Genomic DNA, 10,142 nt, shown 5'->3' with positions numbered 1-10,142 from the left:
TTAAAGTACATTCTCCGTTAACAAAGGCTTGCTGGACGTAAAGCAAAAAAAAGGTGTCCCTGGAAGTTTTTTTTAAATGTTGACAATGACAAGGTATCTGGCCTAGTTACTCATTCATAAACAACATTACAATGAAAATAAGCACACTCATCAAAGGGGAACCGTCACAGACACACTTTATCCACTATTTCTGAATATTGAATTGCACTAGCACTTGTTTTCTTGGTGGCAAAATGCTTTTAAAGGAAAATAACAAAAACAAATGCCAACAAAAATGTTTTTGTAATAAATGTCAATCAGAGAGGATTGATCTTGGGCCAGGTGTTTCAAATAAAAATATACAAAACCTGATTAATTATTATACAATAAAGAACTGTATTTGACATAAAATCTGACAACAGTATCTACTTAACATTGAAGAAAATGTGTGTTTAGACAGCACATTTTAGCTGAGTCGATGTTTTCACACTGATTTCCATACTGACTCGTTACCCATCTCCTTTACATAAATGACAGGGTCTACTTTTTAACTAATATAAAATTCTAATGTATGTCCAACCATGCTTGCCCGTGTCCCACGCCTTTCAAATGCTCAGTTTACTGACAAAATCTTACACCCTAAAAGAAAAAAAATCTAATTTTAAGTCAGCAAACTCTCATTTATTTATTTTTTATATCAATTAATTGACAGCTGTTGCCTTGTCTGAAAATAGAAGTGTTTATTTGCAAAATACCTTTATACAAAAACATTGTTTTTTTTGCTGTTGATGCTGGCCATATTGGGTTTTTCTTTATCTAGGAGCCTAGAAACATAGCTGAACATTTGGTTATACTTCTTTTTTTTTTTTTTTTTTTTTTAAGTCCGCAAACGTGCAGCTATAACGAAAAAACCCGTAAGTGTTCACAAAAAAGTGCAAGTGCAAAACACCACACAAAAAGTGCACTTAAGGGTGTGCTTTTGTCCTACCCCCGAAGGGGTTGAACCGTTACCCTGATCCCCCGGGGCACGAAGCTCCTGACAGGGACAAGGTTCCCATTTGGTCCTCCTGGCCAAAAGGCCTGGTGGACCACCGTTCCTTATGTCCAGCCGAAGCCGGACATCCAGTACTAGGTCAGGGGGTTCTCCCGAAGAGAAAACCCCCTAGGGACAGGGGAGGAAGGAACCGTATGGCCACACATCCTCCCCCTAGACGTCAGGGTAGGCCCGAGGACCCACACCCTCCATCCTGTGAGAAAAACACACACAAAAGTAAAAGGTGACAAACGTGGGGTGAGGGAAAATAAATAAATAAATAATTAAATAAATCTATAAAAATAATAAAAAGTGTCGTGCCCAAATTGTGCACTGACCAGACCCTGAGGCCTGTAGCAAAAAAATTGCCCAGAACTTGACCAAAAGGCCCGGTCCTAGAGGCGCAGTGCAAAAAGTGTTAAACTCGGTGACCATGTGCTCATTCACAGCATGGGGTCCCACACCCAAGTGTTACTCAGAGCACCCCTGAGGCGACTACTCAGGGGGCACCTAGTTTGCAGACTCTCTGCCTTCCCAGCCCCAGGCCAGACCAAGGTAGACCGTCCAAATCAGGAGGCAACTGGGTCCTTCAGACGTTCCAAAGGAGAATTACTCCCGAGGCCCCAGAACGAATCATGGCGCTCCCCGGTTTCTGTCCTCCCCGTAATAGCCATCCAGACCCCCATCATTCCAGTGAGGGTACTGTACAACAACCATCCCCGTAAACTAGAATGGTCGGTAGCACCCCCACTGGACACTGATAAGAACAGATACTACACTTGATCTTAGCCAAAAGGCCGAGAAGCGATATTTGGCTTCTAGGGCAGTTAAATTGCATTTTTCAAATTTTTTCTTTTATTAGAATGTCATTACACTAGTAAAAGTGTGTCTGTGCCATAATGGACAAGGTTGAAGAGATAAAAAATAATGTTGAGGAGTTGTTTCCGCGGGTAGGATGTGATAGCCAGGAAGCAAGATGTTGAGTGGATGCTGAGGGGTGAAGTGGGTTAAGGGAGAACAAGGGCACAGACAGTTATGGAGGCTGCTGTCAATTACCAGGGCTGTGCTGCTGTGTGTCTTGCACAGGAGAATAGCAGAAATGTTCTTGAGATAGCAGGGAGTCAGGGAAAGAGAATGGTGTGGCAGCAGGAAATAAGTACAGTCAACAGCAAGAGAGAATTGTGTGATCTGGCAGGAAGGATGCATACAGGGATGTGAGGCTACCAGGACTTTGAAAAATGGTGGGATGTCTGGAGGGATGCATGCAAGAAGGGGAGCTCCAAGAGGTTTGTGAAATGCTGTGCGCAGATAGGTGAACTGATGGGGAAGGGGGGTGAATGAACACAGTGGTTATAGTGTTTAGGGTAATGGCAGTGAGTAAACCCTGTTTATATTATATTTAGGGTAGTGGCAGTAGCCATGTTCAGAATGTGGGTGTTTTAGGGACAATGCAAGCACTGAGGGGAGTTGGAATGGTGGCAGGTATTGTGGTGAGGTAGGGAGGATTACATTGAGCTACAATTTAAAGTGATTGTAAACCCTCATCTTGTAAAACAAGTTCAGTAATAGAAATGAAAAGTAAAATATTTGATACATTTCAATAACTTCCAGCACTTGTCTTTAGCCCCACCAACAAGTGCAGTGCCAGTATAATTGATCAGATCACTGCCACCTCTGATACATTGTATACAAAACTGCAGCGTTAGCAAGATCAGGCCTGATCTCTGCTAGCACTAGCAGTTTTATTTCTAGCATGCAATAAGTACCTGATTGCTTGCCAGGAGCTCTTTTTCTCATAGTCACCACTAGTTATTTGTAAATTTAGTGTCCAAAATGTCCCAAAAATGGTACAATAGTGAAGAGGCCTATGGTATTCTTATGGGAGAATTAAAATATTTAGTTGTTAGGTGAAGGCTTCCCTGCAAAGACAAGTTTTCATGGATTGCCTCAAAGTGGACAGAGTAGGAGATAGCTGGACAGATTGGGGGTAGAGAGTTCCAGTGCATTGGAGAGGATCTGGATAAGTTCTGGAGATGAGCATGGGAGTAGCTGACAGTAGAGCTAGAAAGCAGGAGGCCTTGGGAGGAGAGGAGACGATGGTTTGGGTGATATATTGGGACAAGAGTAGTGTAATTTGGGGTAAAGTTTCAAATAGCTTTGTATAATGTTGTTAATATTTTAAGCTTTATTTGTTGGGAAATTAGAAGTCAGTGGGGAGATTGGCAGAGAGGGGGTAGCAGACATTGAGTGGTTGGTAAGGTGAATGAGCCTGGCAGAGAATTCAGGAGAAGGGACACAGATGGGAAGGAATATTATGAGGTCAGTTTTAGATTTTGATTCTGGTATAATCTGTATACTGACATGTCATCTAATAAGTTAGTAATGCAAGAGGGGACTGAAGGAGTGAGGTGAGGAGTAGATAAGTAGATTTGGTGTCATCAGCATAGAGATGGTATTGGAAGCTGTGGGAGTTTATTAAGTGACCAAGAGAGGAGGTGTAGATAAAAAAGTGAAGGGGTTCGAACTGGGAACCCCTACAGAACGAGGAATTGGAGAGGAGGAGACAGGTAAAGGAATGCTGTAAATAGATAGGAGAACCAAGAAAGAACAGAATCTTGGAGGCCAAGTGAGTGGAGTTTTTTGAGGAGGAGTGGGTGGTCAACAGTATCAAAGGCAGCAGAAAGTCCTAGTAGTATCAGTATGGAGTAGTGGCCATTGGCTTTAGCAGTTAGGCCGCCCATGCATTAGTCATTTTTTCATTCAACCAGTGGGTTAGAAAAAAAGGCCTAATTCCCCTATCCAAACAATCCTGTGGATGGGGGATACTTCCTGCTGAATTATTGTACTGTATTCTGAGAGAGTGACCGCGGGGAGACATACCTGCCATTAGAATACACCGATCAGTGCTTCTGGCTTTAGATTGCGGTATTGATCAGTTGGGGAAAACCTGACAGGTTGGTCGGTTAGAAACAGAGATCCCACTTGTTAGTGAGAGTGAATAGAGCAGAAAGAGGTTCCTGGCAAGTAGCATTAGCTCAGGGACAACACATGTGCAGAAGAAACTTTCCAGTATCCAGACCAGTGAAGTGAGGCTCTTTGCAGCAACATCAGTCTGCTATACCAATACAAAAAACCCCATCCCTCCAGCGGAAGCGATTCTCTGGCAATACAGGCTCACGCCTGGTGACACTATACAAATACCAATGGCTATTGTATATTGCTTAATACCAATGTCTAGTGAAATTGTCTTTGTTCATTACCACTAACCTATTTACAATATATAGGAGCAGCATCAAGGATTGCATGTGTTATCTCTCCCTTACTGGGTGCAATAAGGTCTGTTATTTTAATTGTTGGTATTTTAATAAGTTGGTCTGTTAATTTAATTGTCTCCCATTCTTCTCACTTGGGGAAAAACATCTCAGGGCTGGGGTTATCATTTGAACTCTGAATTGCAGGACATCTAAAATTGATTGGAGTGTGCAGTGTTGCAACCCATATTTGAGTTCATTAAGCGTGTTAGCTGTCATTTCATGCACATATTTTTCTGTCATTTTACTTTGCTTACAATTTGATCTCAATATAATCAAAGTGTCATTTTGCTCTAACCTGTGTATGAGTCTACTTTATGGTAACAGCCAGAGGGTTCTTCTGGCCAAAAGTCTAAGGTGGTGACAGCAATGGTTGGACTTCCAAAGCAGGCTCAGGAAAGACAGTATTTTTTACACAGGTACATTAGTCCAGATTAGACCAATTTGACTATGCATATACCATACCCGTGGGATCTCCATGGAAGCTGCAAATCACTGTGGTAGGCATCTCAACTACAGTTATCTCCACTAGCTTCCGGGTCCCGAGCTGAGCAGCTGCCCTGCTTCATTGTGAACATAGGAGATTGGTCACTGGACATGAGCACCATTAAGAAAAGGCTTTGCATTTTCTAAATGAATGCTAAGTATTCTCTGATTGGACAAAGTGGAGGGCATAACATCACTGTGCTCTTACTTTATTTTTATTATATGCACTCTGTCATTATAAGGTTATTTTTTTATGCCTTACCACTGCCCAATTAAACTGCAAGCTTGTCTATTTTTGCTTGCATTATATACTATGTATCTGGTATGTTCTGCTCATATGTTTCAAAAGCAGGTCACAGTCATATAGTTAAAAGAACTTTGGCACAAAGTTTTAAATGTACTTCCTAATCTGCTGGTAATCCCTTAGCTGTTAGAATTAAAAATGTTGAATGGTGTAATATGTGAATTATTTGTATCTCTGGTTAATTTAAAAAAATCATCCCCGATAAAAAAGAGATTGGTTAGTTTTTATAAACAGAATACAATCTTCATTGCTATGTGATACTTCTATTAGGCTTTATTAAGATAATTTCAAATTTAAATGTGTCTGTTTTAGCCATTTAGTCACAATGGCCAAGCAACCACTGTCAGAGGTTATGAGAACCAAAACTGTGGGGCTTCTTAAATTATATGGAAACCTAATCATTAAAAGTTATTTAAGCTTTAACATGTTTATGCAATAAAAAAGTGATTTTTAATTTTTTAAATCTGCAGCTTTCATTAAAATAATACCTGTTGATTCTGCCATGAAGGTCCTTGTTCAGGCACTTTCTGTTAATAGATGTCAACATTCTGTGCCTTAAACCATAGAAACATAAAATGGGGTGCCAGACCAAAACTGGATGGAAGAGTACAAGATCATTTTAATTGTTGGATAATTAAATGTTTTAATGTTTTAAAATCCATATAAAAGCCAACATGTTAGTGTTGTTTAATGCTCATATCAGTAGGTATATGGTCTTATTTCAGCAACTTAGTCTTTTTTTTGTTTTGTTTTGTCTTGTACTTATTTTAGCAGTATGGTCTCTTGTGAGTTTAGCACTTTTTCTAGTAGTCACTTAGTCCTGTTTCATAAGCTTGATTTTTCAATGCTTTTTTTGAACATTTTCTCTTTTATGCAGTTTAGTATAGTTTTACATTTTATATATATGTACTTTCTTTATTTGATGTTTTACTATGCATGTACAGGTAATTTCTATCCTTTACCATTTCTAATTCAATTGAGACAGCTGATGATCATGTGATAATGTTGTTATTAAATGATGTTCTGGAATTTGCGGTATGTATTTCTTTTTGTTTTTACAAGGTTTTGTGTTTGTTCATATAGCCCTGATGAATGGTGAGTGTTGTCCCCAAAGAGCATTGCTATTTTTATGAAGTTTTTTTATCAACAGTTAAAATTATCCTGGACTCTTTCATTCAGTTTTGTTTTAAAGTGCCTTTTTTGTATTTCTTTGGTTTATGCTACTTCTGGGTACCCTTGCTGAATGGGACCTGCCTTGCTAGAGCTATTGAGCTTGTTTGAAGTTTTCCTTTATTTGATTTTACTTGCAAGTTTGAAAGTTCTCACACCTCTTTGAGCGTGTTGTTCTGGAGAACATTTTGTACCTGCCTAATAGATTTCACCTGGCTCCTGTGTTTTCATCCTGTCACATGGGCTTCTGGTAGAGACTACAAGTGGCTGTATCAAAGCACCTAATGCTTTCGCAAAATAAATGTCAATTAGGGTTTAAATTTACTTTAATGATTTATCCATGCAGAAATGCAATTTGTTAGCAATAATGATTAAATGGATGTACGTATAAATAGTCTAACACTGTCACATTCCTATGAAAGCAGTTACTATGTAGCGGTATTAGTTATTTTGTCATGTCAAAAGTCTCATTAGCAAGATTTTCGTTAAGAATGTAGGTTGGAGAAACAGATGTCAGTACTATGCTGATGGTAAGATTCTTGTGAGCCAGTGTCTAGTACAGTTTGGTAAAAAGGAAAAATGGCAAAGTACAAAATGTTACCTATTTTTATTCTATTTGTCTTACTACTTATGAAGTCTTGAGGGCATATTTTACAACTGAATTTAAGACCAACTCCAAATTCAGCATGTATTCTTTCTATTTTTGGCACCAGTTGTGTGGTTCAAATATTGTCATCCTTTAACCAAAATAACGAAAAATTAAAAGCAGACACAGTTCTAGTAAAATGAACTAAAATGTTTCAATAGTTAGATCCTTCAACTGATGTGTAGTTAAAGTATAACTAAAGGAAAAAAAATTTTTTAGTTTTGGACAGAGTGGAGATGGATTAGAACACCTCTCATGGTTTTATTGCTGTCTGTGCTCCTGTTAGGGAGATTCACCCTATTTGTCCTGTTTACCATTATTATTGAAAGTGAAAGTAAAAGGAAACCCCAAATTTTGGGTTGTCCTCAGAAAAGTAATAGAGGGGAAATTTTCCAATGGGGATACTAGTTCTGGTGACCTAGGGGTCCCCCAAAAATTCCCTTAATTTGCAGGTATTTTCTCTCACTTCTTGTTTTGGCTATGGGACAGGAAGTGAAGGTATATCTCCCCAATGGGACATAGATGACAAAAAAACCTGGCAGGGGTTATAACCCTACCTTATTCTATCCAAAATGAAAAAAAAAAAGTTTGGCCTATGGTTCTACTTTAACTGCTTCCGCATCACCCTATAGCAGAAATTTTGCTACAGGGCGGCACGAGTGTGCAAAATCACGTATATATGTATATATGTGATTTTTCGGTTACAGGTAGGGGGTGCGCACGTGCCCTACCCGTGCTGCCATTCACGGCCTTGGCCATCAATCACCGGGTCCCAGCCGGTAATTTCTCGCCAGAACCCTGTGATCCCCGAGTATCTCCGACGGGGAAGAGACCTGTGTATAAACACAGATCTCTCCCCTCTCAGCTCCTGCATACTGCTTTGTTTGGCTCTGCATAGCAGAGCCATACAAAGCAGTGTGCTTACAGTGGCAAGCTCTCACACAGCACACTCTGAAACTGCACACAGCACACAGTTAACCCTTTGATCACCCCACATGTTAACCCCTTCCTGTCCAGTGCCATTAGTACAGTGTCATTGCTTTTTATTAGAACTGATCACTGTATTGGTGTCTCTGGGGATGTCAGTTCCTCCCAGTATCAGCATGCCCGCCGCAGTTGCTGATCACCCCCATTACTAGTAAAAAAAAAAAATTCCAGTATATATACCATCATTTGTAAACAATATAACTTTCATGTAAACCAATTAATTTACACGTAATGGGATTTTTTTTTAGCAAAGACATGTAGCAGAATACATTTTGTCCTAAATTTATGACAAATTTGATTTTTTAAATTTTTTTACTGGACATGTTTAATAGCAAAAAGTCTACATATTTTTGTCAAAATTGGAGGTATTTTTTTTTGTTTATAGCACAAAAAATAAAAACTGCACAGGTGATCCAATACCACTGAAAGAAAGCTCTATTTGTGGGAAAAAAAGGATGTAAATTTAATTTGGGTGCAGCGTTGCATGACCGTGCGATTGTCAGTTAAAGTAATGCAGCGCCGTATTGCAAAAAATGGCCTGGTCAGGATGGGGGGTAAATCCTCTGGAGGGCAAGTAGTTAAAATACATCTTGTTTACATTTTTACATTACATGTTCCTTAACATTGTTAGGCAGACCATAGATTATGTGATTTTCTTTCCTGCAACCTCGGGTTGATTCCCTCATTGCTGATTGGGGAATGCCTCCCATGGAGCTATTGTGTTCTCCCAGAGGTAGGCAGGAGTTGCATGCTAAAAATCCAACAGGCTGATTGTACCCAAATCAATCAATGGATCAACTTGGGTATAGTCAGCCTGCCCATAGATGGATTGAATCTCAGCCAGTCCCTGCTGAACCAGCCAAAATTCAATTTATCTATGGTCAGCTTTATTGTATTGCATTAGATGTCCTGGCATTTTAGGGCCTCAACAAATGAGTTAGGCTATCAGTATATCAGGACCGATCAATCTTCAGATATATATATATATACACACACACACACCATAGTTTGTAGACGCATACTGTCCAACAGGAATGCATGGAAGGCAGAGTCAAGCTCAGTTTTACAGGAAAAGTTGATATTTGCATATGAGTTCATGTACCATTCTCAGGACATACTGATTGTTTTAAGATATGCTTTTCACTGAAGGTACTGTATGATTATGTATTTTTCACAACATGCTCAGTTTAAATTGTTCAGGATTGTGACAGGTTTAAATTATAGCAATCTAATGCAACTAATCATAATCCATGATGTACTTTTCTGAATTGAACAGATGTAATTCTGATTGGTTGCTATGAATCAGCACTTTTAGTAGAACTCCAGTCAAATTATGTTTGCTTTAAATAGAGCAAGAAAGGGTTGTAATCTCTTCCATGTTTTTCTGCTATCTTTGTCTACACTGTTGATATCAACTATCGATTGTCAGGGGGAAAGGAATGTGATGGAAATGGAAGGTCTGGTAGGGACTTCTGCTCTATTGATAACTGTCAAAAGGGAGATGTCTCCTCATTCTGGGGAGATTTGCACTTCTTGATGTGTTTTTGTGATAGTAAGTACAAGTCAACCTTACATATGGGGCTATAGATAACACTTAAAGCCAAAGAGATGTTCTAACTATTGCTCAACCCATCGAAAACGTAAAGTAGAAAAAAATTCTCCATTCCTTTATAGCCAAGGAAGCTGCCATCTTAGTCAGGTGATCAGTTTTGATGCCTACAATTTGATGGCTTGACAGTTCAGTTAGGAGCATAAGCAATTGTAAGACTTATCATTCACAGCATGCCTTGAAGGTAACTTTTGGGAATCCGTTAAAGTCGAACTAAACCCATCAATTTAATGGTTTAAAAAGTTACATGCTGGGAATGCTAATTGTCACATTTGCTTGTGCTTTCAACCAAACTGTCAAATCATCAGATGGCTGGTGTCATCCCTGGTCACACGTGCAGCACTGTGGCAGTTGCAGAGCAAACAGAGGATAATATAGCAGTTTCCTTGGCTGAAAAGGATAGGAGGGTTTGATTCCACTCTAAACAGATTGGGTTTAGTTTCGCTTTCAGGTTACACTTTAAGGAAATACAATCTTTATTGAATAAAACTATTAGTGCTTCAGATTAATTTCTGTTAACCTTGTAAGTTCAAAAACAGTACAGGAGCCTAAATATATTCACAAGGGATAGCTAATTAATCATTTTCCACAAACAAAGAACATTAATGTTCAAATTG

At 39.2% G+C, this 10,142-nt stretch overlaps 1 pseudogene; it reads right to left on the bottom strand.

Moving 5' to 3' along the window:
* Positions 1 to 1,706: 1,706 nt before the first annotated feature.
* Positions 1,707 to 1,821, bottom strand: LOC149432474 (U2 spliceosomal RNA; annotated as a pseudogene).
* Positions 1,822 to 10,142: the final 8,321 nt, after the last annotated feature.

This window comes from Staurois parvus, unplaced genomic scaffold, assembly GCF_062004578.1.
Source record: "Staurois parvus isolate SC_StPar_1 unplaced genomic scaffold, SC_StPar_1.0 ptg002140l, whole genome shotgun sequence".
In the NCBI taxonomy this organism is placed as follows: Eukaryota; Metazoa; Chordata; class Amphibia; order Anura; family Ranidae; genus Staurois; species Staurois parvus.
The sequence above is the reverse complement of the archived record's forward strand: the minus strand, read 5'-3'. Positions and strand labels throughout refer to the sequence as shown.